At 38.7% G+C, this 24,587-nt stretch overlaps 1 pseudogene; it reads right to left on the reverse strand.

Moving 5' to 3' along the window:
• Positions 1 to 1,491: 1,491 nt before the first annotated feature.
• LOC101708815 (vomeronasal type-2 receptor 116-like) lies at positions 1,492 to 23,226 on the reverse strand (annotated as a pseudogene).
• Positions 23,227 to 24,587: the final 1,361 nt, after the last annotated feature.

Consider the following 24,587-nt stretch of genomic DNA (forward strand, 5'->3'; position numbering starts at 1 on the left):
GCATTTATAAACTTAAAAATCCAGCAAGGATGGCACTACAAAGAAATAACATCTACTAATTCATTTAAAATAGTTGCAAACATTCTAAATTTAAATTTATTCAAAATAATCTTAGAAAAGTTCAGTACATCATGAAAAAATAATTTTTCCTGATAAGTACTATGTATTATTAATTGAATTTCTAATCTTTATAAGTACTGACAAAATTATGAATTTAATTCAAACAATTAGTTTCACCACATATTGGTTACAAATTAAGAGTAATTTAGAAATCTACAAACTCATTTTTATATGTTCTAAATTATAGACAAAAATAATAAACATAATAATTGATGTAAAAACCTTGGATTGTTCACTGAAACTATAGGTAATAGAAAGAAGTCTTTGGTCATTTTTGAAATAAAGTACCATATTAGTAATGTAAAGAAAAACAGAAAAAAACCACATCAATAGAATAAAGAAGAAAAATATATGATTACCATATCATATGGACTACAAATCCAAGAGATTCAACAAGGACAATTATAGAGATAAAAAAATTTGGCCATCTGATTCAACAAGTACCTCTTTCCTTACAAAATATTTAGTATATATTTTATAGATAAACTATGTTTACATTATCAACAAATCCTAAAATTATGCAAGAATAAATAGAAGAAAAATATTCCACATGATATTTATGTGTATATGTAGTAAATACAAAACAGACATATGGACATATTTTACATTGAAAAAGAATGTTTAAACAAGATAAGTAGAAATATTTAACTGACAGAACACTAATCATCTCTACATTTAACACATAAATTCAATTTAATGCATAAATTCAATTCAGTGCCATTTTAAATTCAAGACTATTTGTTATCACATGTGATCAGACAATCCTAGGATTCTACAGACAACAAGAAAGAGAATTTCTGCAAAACTAGCTTCAGAAGAATTTTCAGGCATGGGTGAGCTAGGGAATACAAAACCATTTATCAAAATAAAATATAAACAGCATAGTTAAGGTATGGTAATTGTTGAAGTGGAAAAATTTAATGAAATGCATCAAGGAATTCACAAATATGCTGACCTACAGACAAAAGTTACCATATTAACATTGAGCAAAAATGATCAAGGAGGTCAAGTGCTGCACAAGATAAAAGTGTAACAGAATGAAACAAGCAAAAATATAAGGGTTTATTAATGATTTTATGAGAGGAACAAAAATATTTCAGACTATGATTCAAAAAGAAAAGGCTGGCTGGGGATTTAGCTCAGTGGTTTTGCCACCTGCTGTGCAAGCACAAGGACCTGAGTTCGATCCCCAGTACCAAAAAAAAAAGAAAAAGTAAAAGTTATTGTTAACAATTGTTAGTGACTCTTTGAAAGAAATGAGACCCTCGGTAATGGAAGTAAATTCCATGCTGTAATGTAATTTGTAACTGAAAATAATAGTACAGATTTTGCTCCAGCCTCATTGCATATTTTGAGAAAAACACATTTTTTTTATCTTAAAAAGGTTCTGTCAGATTGTAATTCATCTCTGAACCCATGCAGAGAATTTCTCACTGGTCTTAAGAAAATACTGTAGGACTTAGGGGTAAAGATGCAGCCCAGCAGCCCTGCACTAGAGGCCAAACTGGAGAAGAATTCCATGGCCACCATGACCTTCGCCCTGGTGCCGAGGTACAAAGGAAGGTGACCCATGCATTGCAGAACACCAGCAGGCTGAAGGTCAGGAACTTGGCTTCATTGAATATGTCATGAAGGTTCCTGGCCAGGAAAGCCACAGTGAACCTCACCAGGGCCAGGGAGCCCAGGCATCCCAGGACACAGTAGAAGGAAGTGAGCCCTCATTACACATGATGTGGCCATGTTCAGAATGTGCACTCATGGCAATAAAGGGTGGATTTGTTGCCATCCATACTTTACAGTGAGTGAGTTGGATGATGGAGCATATTAGGATGATGTAGTTAGGTGTTCCTAATACCAGCAACTGCCTCATCCTTCTGCCTGGAGAAGTGACCATAAAGGCTAGCACCACAGTAATGGTTTTGGCCAAGACAGTGGAAACAGCCACAGTACACACAGATCCAAATGTGCTCTACTGGAGAATGCAGGTTACTGTGTTGGGGTGGCCAATGAAGAGTAAGGAGCAGAGAAAACAGAAGGTGAGGAAAGGAGCAGGTTGTAACTGAGAGCCCAATTGCTGGCCTAGTGATGGGAGTGTCTCAGTGCTTCAAAACGAGCCCAAGAACAGCGGCTGTGAGAATAGTGAGACACAGGGCAGTGCCAGTCAGACAGAGCCTTCTGCAAGGGGTCTTCATGAGCCAGAAAAGTCAGCAGATTATTACAGGCAGTGATTTCACTGAGTGTTGGCATACTGATAAACTGGACACTTCACACTTTTTATCTAGCAAAAAATGCAAATTTTTCTCAGTGTAGGTTTAGTAATTCCCTTTTTTCATACCCTCCACCCAAAGTAGCACACTGGAATAGTTGAGTCATACTCATCCTCTTGTGTTGTTATAGACCCCAAAATTCCAAATCAATACTGATTTTCTTCATTACAGTGCAGTAAACGGTACTAATATTGATTCTTTTTATTTTTGTGGCATGTTCTTGAGAAAATTTTTCCATTCTCTCAAGCCTTTAAAAATTTACCTGCTCAAACTAAAAACGTGGAAGCAATAAGATATGTATTCATTCAATGAGGGAGCACTCACTGGGAAACCTCCATGAGCTGTATTTTTTAATTTTCAGGAAAATAAATATGTGCCATAACACTCTATGAGGTACAGTAAGTTTTGTGAGTTTTTGCAGCTTTTACCACAAAACATAGTGGGATTTTCATTGTGATTGAATGGGATCAGTACAACAGTGTAAAGTATTATCATATTATTATTGACCCTTTTGATTCAGAAATCTTTATCAACTCATTTCAGGTTAATTGTTTGTAATAATTTCCTGTTATATATGTGTTGTTAGAAACTTTTGAAAATTTGACAATTTATTTCTAAATATTGCATAGTTATGATATAATGTCTTTTAAAATTCAGGTTCTGAATTATGAATGAGGTGAACAAAGTGTTGTTTGAACATTTCCTGATATTCAATCACCAATTGGTTTCATTGATAATTAATTTACCTGGACTTTATCCTTGTACACCATTATCATTCCAGATTAACACTGCTATTTTTTTTCCTTCCCAATATATGCTGCTTTTATTTCTTTTCCTGACCTTATTGAATTGGCTAGCATCTCTACCATACCATGAGATAGATGTAAAATTAAGAACTCCTGCCTCATGTTTGTTTTTAACATTGAAGGATTCTGTAAACATTTTTTGTGGCATTAACAAAGTTTCCTCCTATTTCTTATTTAATATAATTTGTTGTCATTTGTTTATAAATTGTAGCTAAGCTTCAATTTCTTTATCTATTACTTCATTTATTGACATTTTTAATGTTTTTTTCTAGAATCTAGTGCCCTGAATTACATGAAGTAAGCAAAATTTGGCCTTCATGTAGCCTCCTTAAACTATAGCACAAATAGGAACAGGAAATGTGATTTTGATGGAAGAAAGAAAGTTGCAAGCTGGGTGTGGGCATGCACACCTGTAATTTCACCAATTAGGAGGAGGTAGGAGGATCCTTGCAAATTCCAGGACAGCCTGGGTGACATAGTGAATTCATGACCAGTCTGAACTACATGGCATGACCCTGTCTGAAACAAACCAACAAAAAACCAAACAAAAAAGAGAAAAGTTGCTTGTGATGTTTGATTTTCTGTTGTCATGCATGAGTAGCACAGTTCAAGCTTGCTCATAAAATGCATTGATTTCCCCCTTCCCTGTTTATCTGAAGGAGTTTGAGTAATTTAGCAATGGCACTCTCTTGAATATTTGTAAAGTTCACCAGTTAAACTCTGAATCAACATAAAAATTGTGAGAAAAAAATGGCATATGGATTCAACTTTTTAGTAGATGTGTTATTTTGAAAAAATTTGATCAGTATTTATGTGTAAATTCATGAAGTTTACAAAGATTTCCAACTACATTGATGTGGAGCTATTTATATTTTCTTATAAAATGTTTTGTATTATTTTCAGATGTGTCTATTTTCAGAGTTTGTATATTTGGTTTTGCAATTGATCTCTTTGTGGTCAATTTTATAAGAGCTATCACTTATATTTTGTTGCCAAAATCAACTTTAATTTTTATGACATTTATGTTCTTCTATTTCCCTTTTATTTCCTATCTTCCAATTTCATTGTTTCCTTTTTCTTTTGATTTCTTGTTGGTGTTGAATATTTCAGATGCAGAACTTCAGCTTAGCTTTGCATAAACACACTCATAAAATACATACATATATATGTCTCATCAGATAATTTTAGCTTTAACAGACTTAATGAATGGTATTTTCAGTTTCAATTGTTTGTAATTTCTCCTAATTTCTTTTCTAGAAATCATTTTGAGAATGTTATTTATTAAAACAAAATAATTATTGCTTGGTGCACTTTTTAAATCTTCATGTGGTACATACAATGAAACTACTATATACCAAATAAGTGTAAAAATATATATTATACAAATATATATATTTTGTATATATAGTATGCAAATTAACTATAAGGTACAAGAAAATATTAATTTTGGCACATATTAAAAATATTGATATCATACAGTGAGGTGAAATTGAATCATATATCAGTGATCAAAAATATGGAAAAGGCTAAGCAGAGATATGATTCCAACCTGTCATGATTTCATATGATAAATGCAAGTATTTACAAAGGGGTAATGATGAAACAGAACATCTTCAGTATTGACTTTCTGTACATTCTCTATTTCATGTCTCAAGTACCCTCCCACATTGAGTATTTTCATAACATTGAACATTGAAGCTTAGTTCCTTTGAGTATTATATGTGGGAATGTGCCATTTTGACACTTCTGTTGAACTTCATAAGAATTTTTACGTACTTCTCATTCATCAGATATAATGTTAATATTACTTCTTCAGTGAAGTTTAAAACATTGTTCTTATTGGGCATGGTGTCACATGCCTATAATCACAGCACTCAGGAGACTGAGACAGGAGGATCTCGGTGAGCTTTAGGACAGCTTAGGCTATACAGTGAGTTCAAGGGCAACCTGTACTACATTGAGAGACCTTGCCTCAAAGAAAAGCTAAATAAAGTGCTGTTCCAAAATATTATATATATAGCATCACTTACTGAACCTCAGTCATATCATTATACTGATATATTATGACTGATATATACTCACTCATTACTGCTGAACTATGTGTATTGAAATCTATGAATAAGATGGAATTTACAAAGCTAAATTATTCAGGAATGAGGTATTGTGAAATTAGTGCTTTTGATGATTCCAGAAAAATGAATCAAGAAATGTTCAAGGGTCAGTGAGTGTGTTTTTTTCATTAAGTTTATTAGTACATTTTAGGTATATAATGTGATGACATTCATCATTAGAAATGTGTAACTTTACATGATATATGTTGATTCTTATATTTTCCTCATTTCTCTGCCCTCTCTTCAACCCTTCCACTCCTCTCTTTTTCACAAAGACTTGGTTTCCATTTTTTCCTTTTCTCATATTTTCTCCTTTCCCCTACTCCTCATGCTCCCTCCTCCCCTTTAGACCTTTCCTCCCTGTTTCATACTGTCTATTATACATTTTGATTCTCATTTACACCTTAAATTTCTCACACCAGGGAAACTATTCTGTATTTACACATGTGTGTCCTATTTATTTCACTTAAGAGTATTGCCTCAATGTGTTCCATTTAGCTATAAATGTCTCTAGTTTCTCATTCTTTATGGCTGAATAGTACTCCCTTTTATAAAATAAAACACATTTTCTTTATCCAGTCTCCAGGTGATGGGCAATTGGGCTATTTCCAAGTTTTAACTATTACAAACTGTGCTGCTGTGAATATGGATGCACATATATCACTGTGGTATAATTATTTTGGGAAGATACCCAGCAGGGAAACAGCTGGGTCAAATAGGACCTCTAATCCTAGTTATTTGAGTATCTCCATATTCATCACCACAGTGGTTTCACCATTCTGCACTCCCACCAGCAATGAAGAAAGGTTCCATTCTCCCGACAACACCACCAGCATTTGTTATTGGTTGATTTCTTGATACCAGCCATTCTTTCTGGGGTGAGGTGGAATCTCAGTATTGTTTTCATCTGCATTTCTCGAAGGACCAGTGATGTTGAACATTTTTTCATATGTTTATGTCCTCCTTTTACTTCTTTTTTCTGAGAAATGTCTGTTCATTTCAGAAGCCCATTTTTTAATTGGGTCTTCAAATTTAGGAGGTCTGATTTTTTAAAGTTCTTTTTATATTCTAGATAGTAGTCCTTTGTCTAAGGTTCAGCTAGTAAAAAAATTACCCACATTATGGGCTGTCTCTTAGCTTTTTTGGTGGTTTCTCTTGCAGTGAAGAAGCTTTTTAATAAGATGAGATCCCAGTTATTGATTCTCTGTGATAGTTCCCGTGCTACTGAAATTTTGTTCATGAAGTGTTTTCTTATGCCAATGTTGTCGAGTTCTGCCTAAACCATCTTCCAGCAAATTTAGTGTTCTTGTTTTAATATTTAGATCTTTGATCCATTTTGATTTTAGTTTAGTGCGTGGGGAAAGATATAGTTCTAGTTTTAATCTGTTGCAGGTTGAAATCCAGTTTTTCTAGCACCATTTATTAAAGAGGCTATCTTCCCTCCAGTGAGGGTGGTTGGCTCCTTTATCATAGATGAGATGGCTGAGTATGTTTGGAATTGTTTCTGCATCTTCTATTCTATTCCAATGATCTCCAGGTGTATTTCTTTAACAGTACCATGCTGTTTTTATCACAGTGGCTTTGTGGTATAGTTTAAAATTGGGTATTGTGATACCCCCAGCCATGTCTCTGTTACCTAGAGTTGCTTTTGTTATTCTAGGTCTCTTCTGGTTCCAAATGAATTTTTGGATTATTTTCTCTAGTTCTGTGAAAAATACTTTTGGGATTTAAATCGTGATTGCATTGAATCTATACAGCAATTTTAGAAGTATGGCCAGTTTTACTATATTGATTTTTCCCACCCAGGAGCAAGGAATATCTTTCCATTTTCTGATATCCTCTTCAATCTCTTTTCAGAGTGCTGTGGTTTTCAAGATAGAGGTTTTTTACTCACTTCGTTAGACTGATTCCTAGATATTTCAGTTTTTTGGATGCTATTGTGAAAGGAATTGTTTCCCCAATTTCTCAGTGAGTCTATTATTTGTGTACAAGAAGGCTATTGATTTTTGAGTGTTGACCTTGTGTCTAGGTACTCTTTTGCATCTTCCAATTAAGTGTAGAAGGTTTTATCAGAGTTTTTTGGTTCTTCTCTGTAGAGTATCATGTCATCAGCAAATAAGACAGTGTGATTTCTTCCTTTCCTATCTTTATTCCTTTTATTTCTTTCTCTTGTCTAATTCTGGGGATAATGTTTCCAAAACTATATTGAACAGGAGTCAGTGGATATCCTTATCTTGTTACAGATTTTATCAAGAAAGCTTTCGGTTTTTAACCACTTAGTATGATGTTCACTGTTGATTTTTCATAGATAGCCTTTATTAGATTGAGATAAAGACCATTTATTCCAATTTTTTTGTAGTGTTTTTATAATGAATGGGTGTTGGATTATGTTGAATCCTTTTTCTGCATATTGAGATGATCATATGGTTTTGTCCTTGGCTCTATTAATATAGTATATTACATTAATTGATTTACATATGTTGAACCATCTTTACATCCCTGGGATGAATCCAAATTGGTCAGGGTGTATGATCTTCTTGATAATCTTCTGTATTTTGCTTGCCAGTATGTGATTGAGGATTCTTACATCTATGTTCATTAGGGAGATTGGCCTGTAGTTCTCTTTTTCTGTGTGGGTCTTTCTCTGCTTTCCTAATCAAAGTATTGGTTCCTTCCAGGAACGAATTTGGGGGTATTGGTTCCCTTTCAATTTCATTAAAGAGTTTGAGAAATAGTGGCATTAGCTTTTCCCTAAATTTCTTGTAGAATTCAGAAGTAAAGCCATCAGGACCTGGGATTTTCTTTGTTGGTAAATTTATACATTATTCATTTTCACTGATTGAAATTGGAGTGTTTAGAATTTTTATATCTTCTTTGTTCAGCTTTCATAATTGATATGTATCGAGGAATCTGTCCATTTCTTCTGTGTTTTCAATTTTATTGGAGTACAGGTTCTCAAAGCAGATATTGATGATCCTCTGGATTTCTACTGAATGTGTTGTGATCTCACACTTTTCGTTCCTAATTGCATGGATTTGAGCCTTTTTCTTTCCTTTTTCTGATGTTTCATTAAGGGTTTGTCAATTTTATTCATTCCTTTGAATAACCAACTCTTTGATTCATTGATTTCTTTTTCTATCATTCTCAGTCTCCATTGCAATGGTTTCTGCTCTGATTCTTTTTTTTTAAATAAAATTCTTTTATTGGTACATTGTAGGTATACAACACAATTACATTTCTCATTGGAAATTGTACCTTTACATAATGCATCTTGGTTCTTATTTTTTCCCATTCCTAGCCTTCCCTTCATGCCTTCCACCCTTCCCTACTTACAAAGACTTTATTTCCATTTTTCCCATTTCTCATCATTTTTCCTTTCCCTTCTTCCCTTTCCCCTGCCCCTCCCACTACCCCTACCCCTTTGGACCTTTTCTTCCTATTTTACATTTTTGATTATTCATTCTAATCATTGGTACATTTTAGGTATACAATATAATGGCATTCATCATTGGAAATTGGCATGTTTACATAGTCTCTCTTGGTTCTTATTTTTCACCCTTGCCCAGCCCTCCCTTCAACCCCTCCATTCCTCCCTATTTACAAAGATTTTGTTCCTATTTTTCCATTTTCTCATATTAATCCTATTCCCTTCTATCCTATCCCCTAGCCCTCCCACTTCCTTCCCCTTTGCCCCTTTTCTTCCTATTTCACATTACCTATTATACATTTTAGTGCTTATTTACACTTTCAGTTTCTCATACCAGAGAAACTATTCCATATTTTTACATGTGTGTCCTATTGATTTCACTTAAGAGTATCACCTCAATGTGCATCCACTTAGCTATAAATGTCTGTAATTTCTCATTTTTTATGGTTGAGTACTACTCCATTTTATAAAAAAAAAAAACCCACATTCTCTTTATGCAGTCTCCAGTTGATAGGCATTTGGGCTGTCTCCAAGTTTTCGCTATTACAAACTGTGCTGCTATAAACATGTGTGCACATATATCACTGTGGTATGATTCTTTTAATTCTTTGGGGAAGATCCCCAGCAGTGGAATAGCGGGGTCAAATGGGACTTCCAGTCCTAGTGCTTTGAGGTATCCGCATACTGATTTCCACAGTGCTTGCACCAGTCTACACTCCCACCAGCAGTGGAGCAGAGTTCCTCTTTCCCCACAGCCATGCCAGCATTTGTTATTGGTTGATTTCATGATAGCAGCCATTCTTTCTGGAGTGAAGTGGAATCTCAGTGTTGTTTTCATTTGCATCTCTCGAATGACCAGTGATGTTGAACATTTTTTCATGTATTTATTTGCTATTTCTAATTCTTTGTCTGAGAAATGTCTGTTCCTTTCAGATGCCCGTTTATGGATTGGATCTTTAAATTTGGGAGGTCTGATCTTTTAAATTTCTTTATAGATTCAAGATAGTAGACCTTTGTCTGAGGAAGAACAGGTGAAGATATTTTCCCACATTGTGGATTGTCTGTTCGCACTGCTGGTGGTTTCTCTTGCTGTGCAGAAGCTTTTTTATAAGAAGAGATCCCATTTATTGATTGTTTTTGCTAGTTCACGGGCAACTGAGGTTTTGTTCATAAAATCTTTTCCTACACTGATGTCTTCAAGGGTTCTACCTAACCTCTGTTCCAACTGGTTCAGAGTCTCTATTTTAATATTTAGATCTTTAATCCATTTTGACTTTAGTTTAGTGCATGGTGAGAGATATAGGTCTGGTTTTAATCTTTGGCAAGTTGAAGCCCAATTTTTCCAGCACCATTTATTAAAGAGGCTATCTTTCCTCCAGTGAGGGTGTTTGGCTCCTTTGTCAAAGATGAGATGGCCGAGTGTGTCTGGCGTTGTTTCTGCATCTTCTAATCTGTTCCACTGGTCCTCAAGTCTGTTTCTTTGCCAGTACCATGCTGTTTTTATCACAGTAGCTCTGTAGTAGAGTTGCAGGTTGGGGATTGTGATACCTCCTGCCATGTCTCTGTTACCTAGAATTGCTTTTGATATTCTGGGTCTCTTCTTGCTCCAAATGAATTTTTGGATTGTTTTCTCAAGGTCTATGAAGTATGCTGCTGGGATCTCAATTGGAATTGCATTAAATCTATATAACAGTTTTGGAAGTATGGCCATAGTTTTCAGAGAAGAGGTCTTTGATTTCTTTCGTTAGGATGACTCCTGGGTATTTCATTTTTTGGATGCTATTGTGAAAGGAATTATTTGCCCTATTTCTCTCTCAGTGAGTCTGTCATTGGTGTAGAGGAAAGCTATTGATTTTTGTGTGTTGATCTTGTAACCAGCTACTTGACTGAATTTAGTTATTAAGTCTAGGAAGACTTTTGGTGGAGTTCTTGGGGTGTTCTATATAGAGTATCATGTCATCTGCAAATAATGACAATTTGACTTCTTCATTACCTATCTTTATTCCTTTTATTTCTTTCTCTTGTCTAATTGCAGTGGCTAATGTTCCAAAAACTATATTGAACAAGAGTGGTGATAGTGGACATCCTTGTCTTGTTCCTGATTTTCGTGTGAAGGATTTCAGTTTTTGACCATTTAGTATGATATTGGCTGTTGGTTTTTCATAGATGGCTTCTATCAGTTTGAGGTAGAGACCATCTATTCAAATTTTGTGTAGGGTTTTTATCAGAAATGCATGTTGGATTTTGACAAATGCTTTTTCTGCATCTATGGAGATAATCATATGGTTTTTGTCCTTGTCTCTATTGATAGTGTATTACATTGATTGATTTGCGTATATTGAACCATCCCTGCATCCCTGGGATGAATCCCACTTGATCAGGGTGTATGATCTTCTTGATGATCTTCTGCATTCTGTTTGCCAGTATCTTATTAAGGATTTTTGCATCTATGTTCATTAGTGAGATTGGCCTATAGTTCTCTTTTTCAGTTGGGTGTTTCTCTGCTTTGGCGATCAAGGTGATGCTTGTTTCCAGGAATGAATTTGGGAATATTGCTTCCCTTTCAATTTCATTGAAGAGTTTAGACAGTAGTGGCAGCAGTTCCTCTCTAAATGTCTTGTAGAATTCAGCAGTGAAGCCATCAGGGCCCGGGCTTTTCTTAGTTGATAAGTGTTTAATTACATTTTCAATTTCATTGGTTGATATTGGGTTGTTCAGAATTTTTAGGTCTTCTTCAACTTTGGCAATTCATATGTATCTAGGAATCTGTCCAATTCTTCTGTGTTGTCCATCTTATTCGCTTATAGGTTCTGGAAGTAGGTATTGATGATCATCTGGACTTCTGCTGGGTCTGTTGTAATTTCACCCTTTTTATTCCTAATTGCATGGATTTGGGCCTTTTGTTTCCTTTTTCTGACAAGATAGGCTAAAGGTTTGTCAATTTTGTTGATTCTTTCGAAGAACCAACTGTTGGCTTCATTGAGTTTTTGTATCATTCTCTTAGTTTCCATTGCATTGATTTCTCCTCTGATCTTTATAATTTCCTCCCTAGTATAGGCTTTGGGGTTGTCCTGCTCTTCTTTTTCTAGAAGCTTGAGGTTCAGCATCAGGTTGTTTAATTGGGCTCATTCTGTTTTCCAATATGCGTATTCACTGCTATGAATTTCCCTCGTAACACTGCTTTCATTGTGCCCCATAGATTCCGATATGTTGTATTGTCATTGTCATTTAATTGAAGGGAATGTCTGATTTCTTTTTTAATTTCCTCTGTGGCCCATTGGTTATTCAGAAGTGTGTTGTTCAATTTCCATGTGTTTATGAAATTTTTTGAGTTTCTTTTGCTATGGATCTCCAATTTCATCGCACTATGGTCTGATAATATATAGGGCATAACTTCAATTCCTTTGCACTTACTTAAACATGTTCTATGTGTGAATATGTGGTCTATTTTTGAGAATGACCCATGTGCAGCTGAGAAGAATGTGTATTCTGATTTTGTGGGGTGGAAGACTCTGTAAACATCTGTTAAGTTCATTTGTTCAAGAGTTTGATTGAGTTCTAGTATTTCATTACTTATTTTTAGTCTAGTTGATGTATCTATTTGTGACAGTGGGGTGTTCAGGTCCCCCACTACAATTGTATTAGTGGATATATGACTTTTTATGTCCGTTACTATTGGTTTTATATAGTTGGGTGCACTAGTGTTTGGTGCATAGATATTTATGATTGTCATCTCTTCCTCTTGGATTCTTCCCTTTACAAGGATGTAGTGTCCTTCTTCATCTCTCTTAATCAGTGTTGGTTTGAAATCTACTTGATCTGCCAAGAGGATAGCTACTCCTGCCTTTTGTTGGGTTCCTGCCACATGCAGTATTGTTTTCCACCCTTTAACTTTCAGTCCATGAGTTTCCTTTTGAATTAAGTGTGTTTCTTGTATGCAGCATATTGTTGGATTTTGCTTCTTGACCCATTCTGCCAGTCTATTTCTTTTGATTGGTGAATTGAGACCATTAACATTGATGGTTATAACTGAAACATATTGACTTGTCATTGCCATGACTTTTTCTTTTTGTTGGGTTCTCCCCGATTACATTTAATTTCTTGTCATGCCAGATGGGTTCCTTCTGCTTTGCTTCCTGGGGTTGTGATCCTCAATGTCTGTTGCTAGGATATTGTGTAAAATTCTTTGGAGTGCTGGTTTGGTATTCACGAAGTTCCTAAGGTGCTCTTTGTCATGAAAGTATCTTATTTCTCCATCCATTTTGAAAGATAGTTTTGCAGAGTACATCAATCTGGGTTGGAGGCTGTTTTCTTTTAGGGCTTGGAATATGTCACTCCAAGCTCTTCTTGCCTTGATGGTTTGTGTTGAGAAGTCTGCTGTGATTCTGATGGGCTTTCCTTTGTATGTGATTTGTTTCTTTTCTCTGACTGCTTGGAGAACTTTGTTCTTCTGTTGTGTTTCTGGAATCTTAACAATTATATGGCTATGTGTAGATTTTTTCTGATCAAAACTATTTGGAGTCCTATATGCCTCACTTATCTGTATGTCAAGCACTTTTCCCCTGCTTGGGAAGTTTTCTGCCATTATTTCTGTGAAGAGATTTTTTATGTTATCTCCACTCTCTCCTGTTTCTTCATTGAGCCCAATCAGTCTTATGTTATTCTTTTTTGCATCATCTAGCAGCTGCTGGATTGATTTCTCATGTTCCCTTATAATTTTGAAGCAATTTTTCTTTTCCTGGTCACTAATTGCAATCTTATCTTCTATATCTGAAATTCTGTCCTCATATTGGCTCATTCTGCTGTGTAGACTTTCAGTGGAGTTTTTCATGTCCTGGGAATCTATTTGCATCTGTTTTAAGGATTCCGTTTGTTTCTTATGTTGGGATTCCATCATGTTCCTGAGCTCCTCTCTAGATTTATTAATCATGTCTTGCACTAGGGGCACAATTTCTCCTGTTATCTGAGAAATTATTTTTGATTTCATTTTTTCCAGATCCCCTTTTGTTTCCAGTTCAGTGGGTCCAGGTGGTTGAGTATCAGAGTGTTCCATTTCATTTTCCTTTGTGGTTGCTCTAGGTGATCTGGAAGTCTGGTTTTGAGACTTATTTACATGTTTTCTCATTTCCACTGGGGATGGGGGCTGTTAGCACCTGAACGGATTACCTCCTCTGAGCTGGCAGAGGTGGGACAGGGGCCGGGAGCAACGGTAGGGATGCTGACCCAAAAGCCCTTTCCTGTGGGCTGGGAGCAGCGAGAGGGATGGTGGTCGGGAAACCCCTTCCTCTGGACTAGGGGCAGTGGGATGGTGGCTCAGAAGACCCTCCCTCTGGGCTGGGAGCCATGGGAGTGATGGTGGCCCAGAAGCCCCTTCCTCTAGGCCAGGAGCACCTGGACAGAAGGTGGACCCAAAGCCCTTTCCTCTGGGCTGGGAGTAGTGTGAGTGATGGTTACCAGGAAGCCCCTTCCTCTGGACCAGGAGCAGTGGGACGAAGGCTCAGAAGCCCCTACCTCTGGTCTGGGAACAGAATGACTCAGTACCTTGGTCTGGTGGTCGGATGTCATCTGTGTCTTTGTAGTGTGGAATCAGGTGCCTTCCTGTCTTCAGTGGGGTGATTCGGTGTCTTCTGTGTGTTTCAGGGCCCAGTAGGGCCTGCACAGACCTGTCTGTCTGCAGCGGGCTGATTCCCCGTGTGTTCCACGTGACTGGGGACCTCGGTAGCATGTAATCAGACCTGCCTGTCCACAGTGGGGTGATTTGGTGTCTTCCAAGTGACTCGAGATCTCGGTAGGGTATGCATAGACCTGCCAGTCTGCTGTGGGCTGATTCGGCATGTTCTGTGTGACTCAGGACCTAGATAGGGCATGGCAGACCTGCCTGTCTGCAGTAGGCTGATTTGGCATGTGTTCCACATGAATGGGGACTTCAGTAGTGTGTGGGCAGACCTGCCTGTCTGCAGAGAGGTGATTCAGTGTCTTCCACGTGACTCAGGACCTCGGTAGGGCATGCAAAGACCTGCCTGTCTGCAGTGGGCTGATTGGGTGTGTGTTCCGTGCTACCGGGAACCTTGGTAAGGTGTCCCTGCTTGGATCTTTATAACTTCCTCCCTTGTATGAGCTTTGGGTTTGTCTTGGTCTTATTTTTCTATGAGCTTGATGTTCAGCATTCCATTGTTTATTTGAGCTCACTCTGTTTTCTTAGCATGGGCATTCAGTGCTATGAATTTCTCTAGTAGAATTACTTTCATTGTGTCCCAAATGTTCCTGTATATTGTATTGGCATTAACATTTAATTGTAGCAACTGTGTAATTTCTTGTTTAATTTCCTCTGTGACACATTGGTTGTTCAGGAGAGTGTTATTCAATTTCCATATGTTTCTGAAGTTCTTCAGTTTCTTATGCTATTGATCTCTAGTTTAATTGCACTATGGTCTAATAATATACAGGGGATAATTTCAATTACTTTGTATTTACTTAAACATGTTCTCTGAGCTTGAATGTGGTCTATTTTGGAGAATGGCCTGTGTGCAGCTGAATAGAAAGTGTATTCTGATTTTGTGGTGTGAAATACTCTGTAAACATCAATTAAATCCATTTGTTCAAAAGTTTGGTTCAGCTCTATTATTTTGTTTTTAATTTTCTGCCTAGATAATCTCTCTGTTTGTGACAGTGGAGTATTGAGGTCCCCCACTACAATTTTATTAGTTCTTGTTTGGTCTTTCATGTCCATTAATATTTGTTTTATATAGTTGGGTGCACTAGTATTTTGTGCATATATATTTAGGATTGTTATCTCTTCCTTTTTGATTGTTCCCTTTACAAGGATGTAGAGACCTTCTTTGTCTCTCTTAATTAGTTTTGGTTTGAAATCCACTTTGTCTGCAAATAAGATTGCTACCCCTGCTTTTATCCTTGGTTCCTGTCACATGGAGAACTGTTTTCCATGCTTTTACTTTCAGTCTATGAATTTCTTTTTCAATTAAGCATGTCCCTTGTATACAGCATATTGTTGGATTTTGCTTCTTAATCCATTCTGCCAGTCTATTTCTTTTGATTGCTGAATTGAGACCATAAACATTGATGGTTATAACTGATATGTCTTGACTTATCCTTGTCATAATATTTTCCTGTTGTTGACTTTTATTTTTTATTTTCCACTTTAATTTTAATTTTTCCCTTTAATTTCTTGCCTTGCCTGATGGCTTCACTCTGTTGGATCTTATGGAATTGTGACCCTCATTGTCTTTTTCCAGGATATTGCTTAGAATTGTTGGGAGTGCTGGTTTGAGATTCATGAAGTTTCTCAGATATTCTTTGTCATGGAAGTATCTAATTTCCCCATTAACTTGAAAGTTAATTTTCCAGGATACAGCAACCTAAGTTGGAGGTTACTTTCTTTTAGGGATTCAAATACTTCACACCTGGCTCTCCTTGACTTAAAGGTTTGTGTTGAAAAGTTTGCTGTGATTCTGTTGGGCTTTCCTTTGTAGGTGGTTTGTTTCTTTTTTCTAACTGCCTGTAGGATTTTGCTCTTCTGTTCGTTTTCTGGGAGCTTGACTATTATATGTCTATGTGTAGATTTTTCTGATCATGGCTAGTTGGAGTCATATGTGCATCACATATCTGTATGTCAAATTCTTTTCCTCTGCTTTTGAAGTTTTCTGCCATTACTTCTGTGAGATATTTTAAATGTCATTTGTAGTTTCTCCTGCTTTTTCATGTACTCTTATCAGGCTTATGTTATCCTTCTCTGTATCATCTTGCAGCTGCTGGATCTATTTCTCATGGTCCCTTAGTATTTTTAAGAAATCTCTCTTTTCATGGTCACTAACAGCAGTCCTATCTTCTATATCTAATATTCTATATTTACATTGGGTCATTCTGCTGTGAATAGAGAGTGAATTTTTGACAAGGGATATTGTATTGTGTACAATCATTAAATCAGATACTAAAGGAAGGAGGAATTATATTTTGGCAAGCTCTTCACTTATTTTCCATTTTCTAGGGAGAAGGCAGTGTAAAGTGATAAATGGAGATTTTCTCTGGAAGGGAATGTACTTAATTGTCTGGTTGGAGATCTCATTCTCTGGGCAAGAAGTTCAATGGAAACAACAAGCAGCCTGTCCTTCCTGAGGGTATTTCCTGAATCCAAGATGACAGAATGAGGAGTCACTGCGCACAGAATGGTGGTCTGAAGGGAATCAGATATGTGTCAGTAACTTACTGGATTTTTACCTAATACTTCAAATATAGAGGAATAGAGTAAATTAAATAGGCATAAATCCCATATTTACTAAATGATATGAATATGTAATTTTTTTGAAAATATGGTTAAAGAACTTAAACCCTTTTCCATTCATCAAAACTAATTAATGAGAATAATTTGAAACTGAATTGCAACTTTTGAATCTCTGCGAGTGAACATTTCCTAAGCTAAGGAAAAGACTAAACACTCACAGCATAATTTCACTGTTTATGAGTAGTGAAATGCATTATCATTTCATCCAAACTACCCTGTAATTCCTGTGCTGCACTCTATCACATCCTTGTTTGAAGACAATTGCTGACTACGTGGAACATGTGGGGGAAAGTCCTACTTTTGTTGTAAGTCTGAGACCCTCTGGAAGATTCCAAAAGTTGAGAATATCATACTCTGTGCCCTGTTTCCTTTGCTCATCCATGTTGAATTGGTCTTCAGCAGGATTACTAAATTGAAGTTCCTTCAGAAAGTGGTGCAACTACAAGAGATGCACACCTCTGTAAATATCTTGGGCCCATAGTTAATGATCAGAAGTCCACCAGGGAAGGTCCTTGATTGTGTTTAGTCTCTGATTTTCAATGATTATTTTGCACATGCTCCAGTGAAGTAGAAAGAATGAAAGGCTGTGAAAAAGTCAAATATCACAATATCCCAGAAATATCCATGAAAAATGCTACAACAAAGCCCAACTAAATATTATTTAAAAACAAAAAACAATTTAGCTGTACAGTGAAAGCCTTCCACATCCATTTTCGGTCTTATTGTTTCCAGAAGATAAACATGAAAAACAATATTCTCAATACTAATTCAAATAATATATACAATATAATGCTATTATTGTTTAATAAGTACATACATACATTTACCTAGTATGTAAGGAATATGTTACCTATAGTCTATTAAATCTTCATGGGAAAATTTCAGATTTGTTTAGTTGAAAACATTAGGTGCACAGTACTTATCATGATTCATGTCTAATTTCCCCCATGCTAGTGTCTCCTTATTCTAAATAACCATTTGTGCTCAGATTGCTATAAATTTGACATATGAAACTGATGCAATGAAAATGATATATAGTCTGTTGTTCTTTGGATAAAATATTCTACACTGTGTCATTTGCACACCTGTGGAACCTCACAAGTTAAACACACTGCGGCAGTACCTGTCATCTAATGCAAGAGCCATTACCTGCCAAGGGGATAATCCCTTCAATTCTCCAATCTTTCTTCATTGCATCTGAACTTGTTGAAGAAACATCTCATGGAGGGCATGGGCCAAGGCATACACAGTATTGTAGATATTGTAACTCTTGTCACACATGGCTGGATAAAAACGGCACAGGCAAACGTGTGAAAGAAACATTGGATGGGAAGTTCTTCAATGTACAAACAAAATTAGATAAAGTGAAGTAAAATTACATGGACCAAAATACAATGAGGTAAATATCTTCTGGGTATTTTGAAGGGATAGCTGTCTGGATAAAATTTTGAAACCAGAAATCTCCTCATATTGGTTTGAAAAAATGAGTGGAAAGAGTCAATTATGAAATTTTCCCCAAAGGTTACAGAATGCCATTGTGAGTTTGTGACCAAGACTCTCCACATCACTAAATACTGTCCAGTGTAAAATCCTCCAGCACTTACACTATTAGTATCAAAGTATATGATAACACCATTTTCTGGTAATGTTTCTTTGTGTGGTCCATAAGTCATATGTTGGTCTATTAGATGAGTGTAGTATGGCACTGATTGAGATCATTTTCACAAATACTACACAGATTCTGTTCCTGTTCATCTCTTTCCACAAGTCTGAGAGAAACTGAAGATCTTTCTGACCCTCTGCAATTATCAGTCCCACCCATGTCCAGCTAAAATGAAGCATCAATGAGACCATGCCAAGGGCTAGAGATATGTCTTTGGGAGCCGTCTGATAGAGAGTGGGAAACTGGCCATTGTCACTGAGCATAGGATCAAAAGAGCCAAAGTTCAGCTACAAAGAAAAGAAAAGTGAAAGCTAAATGATGAAGAGATTGGTAGAAAGCACAATCTCAGATTTGAAGTACATTAATCATGAGCTGGAAATGATAAAAGGGGATATATGTTCATTCTACTCTTTTAATTATCTCACTCTTTAAAAGCCTTTCAGAAAATAATTAGATGCAGGGTTCCAGAAAACATCTTTGTCCACTTCCTTCTCTTCCTCATTGTTGTAGACAATTACAATAAGAGTGACCTATAGTAGTTTCTTTGTATTCCTTCTTTTAGATTATACAATTTTCTCATTTTTAAAAATTTTTTTATTAGTACATATTTGTCAGTTGATTATTTTCATCCATAGGGAATTTTAACTATATATAATTTATCTTAATTCATTTTTCCTATTTCCCTCCCCACCCTTCAATCCCTAATCTACTCTCAATTTACAGAAGCTTTATTTGCATTTTTCCTTCTTATCTCATTTTTCCTTTTCCCTTCCTCCCTCCTACTTTCCAATATCTGTTTTTGCCTTATTTACATTTAGATTCTCACACAAGAGAAACAATGGGATATTTAAACATATGTGTCTGACATATTGCCCTTAAAAGTATGATCTCAATGTGGATGCATTGACCGAAAAAATGTCTCATGTTTATCCTTCTCTATGGGAGAGTAATACTCCACTGTAGATAAAAATAACACCATCTATATTCATTCATCCTTTAATGGGCAACTATACAGTTTCCAAATTTAGCTTTTACAAGCCATGCTGCTATAAACATGAGTGTGTACATATCACTGAGAATCAACCACTCATGGCAAGAGAAGATAGCAAAAGCAACCAGAGACCTTAACAGCAACTTCTTATCCCTTTTATATTCTACCTAGGCAAGTGGGATCATGGTGGTGCCAAACCAATCAGTGGAGTGATTTAGTAATCACACATCCTTAATCCTATTATGGATGAGCTAGTTCAAATAATAGAGATGCACAACACTCTGTGCCAGATTCCAGCCCATTTATTATAGCTGGCGGTGGAGGAGGCACTAGTGCCCAGAAGTTTCCTCAGCAATGGGAAGCATTTTGATTTCTCCTACTAAATTATGCTTTCAGTTGGGGAGGGCTCAGGGGACAGCAAGGAGAATCTTACAGAAGCAGAACCATGCCAGGTTAGTTGGGGGTGGTATAAGGAAGTTTCACATATTAGGTGAGCTACAAAACATCCTGCAACTGCAGCACGTTTACTGCCAAGCATGTTGTGGGGGTTTTGGGTGCTTTGTTCAAGCACAAGCACTTTGTTCAAGCACAGGTACAAAATGGCACTGAGGCATAAAATGAACTCAGGTTGGCTATCACATTCCTAACTCCTCTAAGCATAATGTCAAAGCATTGACTCAATGAGACCCTTTTAATTGGATAGGAGTTTATACAAGGGATTGTAGTAGGATCTCATATACATCAGTTAAACAAAGGCTACAAAGTTTACAAAGTGATTATCCAATTAAGAACACAAGGGCCAATCAAGAGCCCAAGAAAAAGTAGGATGAGAGGACCACCCAGTCCAGTGATAAGGGTAGCTACCCAAGGGCTCCAATTGGAACCATGAGTTTTTACTTTCCTTTTTCTTCTGATATCTATCTTGATTTTCCTTGACCTTTTGAAGGGTGTCATGGATTACACCAGACCTGGCATAGAAACAACATGGCTCCTGTAGAGCAGCACATAATCCTCCTTGTGACAAGAGCACTATACCAAGTCTCCTTTGATTCTGGAGAAACATCTCAGCTAGTGACTCTACTTGGGAGTGAAGAGTCTCAATGGCATATTGCAGGCTTCCTAGGTCAATGTCTACCTGTTCTGCCAAAGCTGAGAGTCCAAGTTCTCCTCTACGCAATGCAGCAGTTCCAAGTGCTGCTGAGCCAACTACCAATAATCCCAATAAAATTGGAATGACTAAGGGGTTGCTCACTTCTGACTGTATGGTAGTTCTAGGGATGCTATGAAATCCAATCCCTGTGGTCCTCTGTACACATAAACTTGAGGAAGAACTCACATCAGGATGCACAAGACTTCAGGTCTAGTATCTCCCTCAGGAATTCTGACACACCTAGTGAGTCCTGAGTTACAAGCTAGCCAAGTGCTGTTATGGGAAAAGTAAGCCTTCAAGGTCTCCAGAGTCATGGTTTGGCTACACACATCATGGAAAGTAGAGTTACTCATATCATAAGAAGTGACTAGACAGGTTGCATTTCCATAATCTTCACCAATTGTCAAGGAGGGCTTTGCGGAAGTGCATGCTGAGGCAGTTCTTGAGGCTTTTATTGAGCCCCAAACCTCCACACCCTCATAACAAGGATGTTTTGCTTTTAGTCAGAGCCAACAGTCCTGAGCCAGGTTTGGTTGAGTCAGGTTTAACATAGTGTGGATGGCTCCCAGCATGGAGAAAATGGAGGAAGACAGTCCATGTGAAGGATCTGCTTTATTGGTAGCTAAGAGCAGATGCTTCAAAAGAGGGATAATAGGGTGAGGCTCAAGTAAGGGGTCCTTTACCTTCATTAAGGGTCCTATTGGCTGTCTCGGTGCTTGGATTAGCAACCAGGTTTGAAAGGTAATGATTTCCCCTGCATCAGGTATTAGTCCTCAAGGGATACAGAAGCAGAATCCCAAATTCCATCCTGTGCCACATTTAGAGTCCCAAGGCCTTTGTATCAGAACTGTGACTTGGCTTCCATGTTTTGGAACTATGATATCATTAGTGACATTTGGGCCCACACTATAGAAGGCAATCTTTACACAGCACCAGTTAGGGCAGTAGACACCAGTTGGGGACCAACAACACTGCTGTCCAAGTAGACTGAACCCTGTACACCTATAAAAGTCCTGGCCTCCCAGGTTTGGGAAGTGATAGTAGTAGCTTCCCCAATTTCTTCTAATTTACAGAGATCAAGCTCAGGCAACCTGAGAGGACGCCAGGGGTGGAAGGTACCAAAAGTGACATTACTTAGAATTTCTCCTGAGCTAAAGGATGTGAGGAGAAAACAGTGCAACTCTGCTCATTTTATTTCCCCAGAGATCAGTCTCATCAGCACAAAGACAATAAGGACAAATGTCACAATCATGATGGGACTAGGCTTAGCTTTAAAGAATTGGGTACCAGCTCATCGGTCCACAGTTTCACCCAACTGACACGTGAACGGTGAACCCATGTCGAGATTGCATCAACCTTGAGAGCTGAGGGTGTAATGAGGATGACTGTGTTGGATTTCTTCCAGGCTGGAGTCAGTCCTTCACTTTGAAAAGCCTTGATGAAGACAGTACCCCAGGCTGGAATGGATGGCATAGCGTACAGCTTAGCAGGGGCTGAGTAGCTCATATCTGGGAGTGAACGGTATTCTATACCTGTTGTAGAGAATGGAGGTACTATACCCTGTAAGTCCTGGGGTCCAGGCACCAGCATTCGCTGGCAAAGAGCCAAGCTTTTAAAGAGGGCCACCAAGGCACTGGACAAGGTGCTGACCAGCGTGTGTTGGCGCAGTTGCTTGACTGTCTTTCGGACGCGGGTCTGCACCAGCACTTTGGCGCTCACACGTAGGGCGCAGATTTTCCGCAAATACCTGGCAAGACTGTCTGGGTCGCTGTTGGCCAGCAGGCAGCCTCGCAGCTTGTGCACTGCTCATGCCACGAGCTCCTCCATCACCCCAGCTCTGGCCATCTACCTCCATCCAGGCCTCGCTACCCTGCAGAGCCCACTTGCTCGCTCTCTGGCTGGCTGCCTGCAACAACTTCCGCCTGGCATCCCTGGGTCACTGAGCTAGCCCGAGCGGGGTCCTGTAGGCATGCTGGGGTGGTGGTGGTTGGGGGGGTGCACAGGCAGTGGGAGGACAGACTGCATATCCTCGCGGCTCACTGATGACTGGGAAGTAGGCTGAGGGTCCTCGGGGAGCATGTGATGCCTAGGCCTGGAATCACACGTGCGGCGGGAGTGCTGTGGATGTGCACTTACTGATGATAGAAGCCTTGCGGAGGGTTGTTCCTGGCTGCAAGATCTCTCGAGGTCTCCTCTCCTCTCCTCTCACTGTGCCCTCCCGGCCCTCCCCGCCTGGAACCCCTCTCCAAAACACCGGCTACGGGCTAATTTTGTGAGCCAACAGGAGCCCGAACATACCCACAGGCCAATCAGCTCTGGCCTCCATACTGCCCTGTTGCACACACTTCTGGGGAGCTGACGTTTCAGGCACCACCCACACATGCACGGGCATCAAATCGCATCACACGGAAATAACAAGGGGCAGCCAGAGTTGCATCAAGGTAGCTGCACCGATTGCACTGTGTGCAGGAGCCTTGAGACCTGGACAGAGGCACTCCTCTTCAAGGAAAAAGCTGAGATTCACGAGGGTAATGTTTGGCTTCCTCTTTCTCCTATGTCTCTAAACACACGTCTCTTGCATAAGCATCACAGAGAATCATCTTCAATGGACCACAAAAAGAAAAGAAAAGAAACACAAAAACAAAACTGGCCAGGTGGATGTGTGGATGTATGAATGGCTGGCTGGCTGGATGGATGGAGGGATGGGTGGACGGGGGGATGGGTGTGTGGATAAGTGGATGGATAAGTGGATGGTTGGTTTTGTGGCCGAAAGGGCTGCTGGATGGGTGGATGAAGGATAAGGTGGGCATTTGGTCTCCTGGGTCTGGAAACCGAAGAGCCCAAGATTTTGCCAATTGGTCTCAAGGGTTCAGATGAAAGGAGGTTGCTCCGACCTGGTTTCCCACAATGCACCCGGCCTGTCCTCCCACCTACTTGGGGAGATCTCGCAGGTCAGTCTTCATTTACCCTATGGTAGTGATCAAAGAAATCTCGAACCGTGCTCTTCCCCCCACTCTGTCCGTGTGTCTGTCTGTCTGGCTGGCAGGCAGGCTGCCTGGGTTTCTTTGTTTCTCTCTTTCTCGCTCTCTTGCTAGCGCTTTTGAGTCCACTGTTGCTGGGCCAGTAGGCAGAGACTTTTGAAATGAGCTCTCTCCCCGAGGGCATTTTGCAAAATGTTTTCATTTGGGGACGGCTTCTCCGTCACCCACTAAATGGTTGGGGCTGGGCTCGAATGACTGGCAGTCCTCCTGCTCCAGCCTTCCAGTGTTGTGGCATGAAAGGTGTGAGTGAGTCTCCGGGCCCAGCCTGGGGAACTTTTCTCCATCGACTCTCCCCTTTTCTTGCCAGCGTATTGAGCCAAGTGTCCTTTGCCCTCCTTGTAGGGTTGGAAGAAAAGTCACGAGGCTTAGATTTAATGACAAGAAAGTGCTCCTGAGAGGATGAAGGGGGCCTGTGTTGATTGGGGGAGGATGTGTTGGCAGTTGTCATGTTGAGAGGCTGGTGAGGTGACCGCCCCTACCATTTGTTCAAAGAAAGTGGGATGGTTCGGTCGGTAAGGACGTGGTAGAAAAAAGCCAAAATATCTTCCCATGATCCAAATACACGAAGGGGCTTTGGAAGGGGTGTCGGAGTGCACCTTTAGGGGACCCTGTCTCCTTGGGGCTGTCCACAGACGAAGGAGCACGTGCGGATCCATGCCCATGAAGGCACGGGGCAGGAGGACCTTTCTCTGCCCTAATGGCTCTGTCACTG

The sequence above is a fragment of the Heterocephalus glaber genome, unplaced genomic scaffold (genome assembly GCF_053883595.1).
Source record: "Heterocephalus glaber isolate CG9 unplaced genomic scaffold, H.glaber_assembly_v1.0 deba00001244, whole genome shotgun sequence".
Taxonomy (NCBI): domain Eukaryota; kingdom Metazoa; phylum Chordata; class Mammalia; order Rodentia; family Bathyergidae; genus Heterocephalus; species Heterocephalus glaber.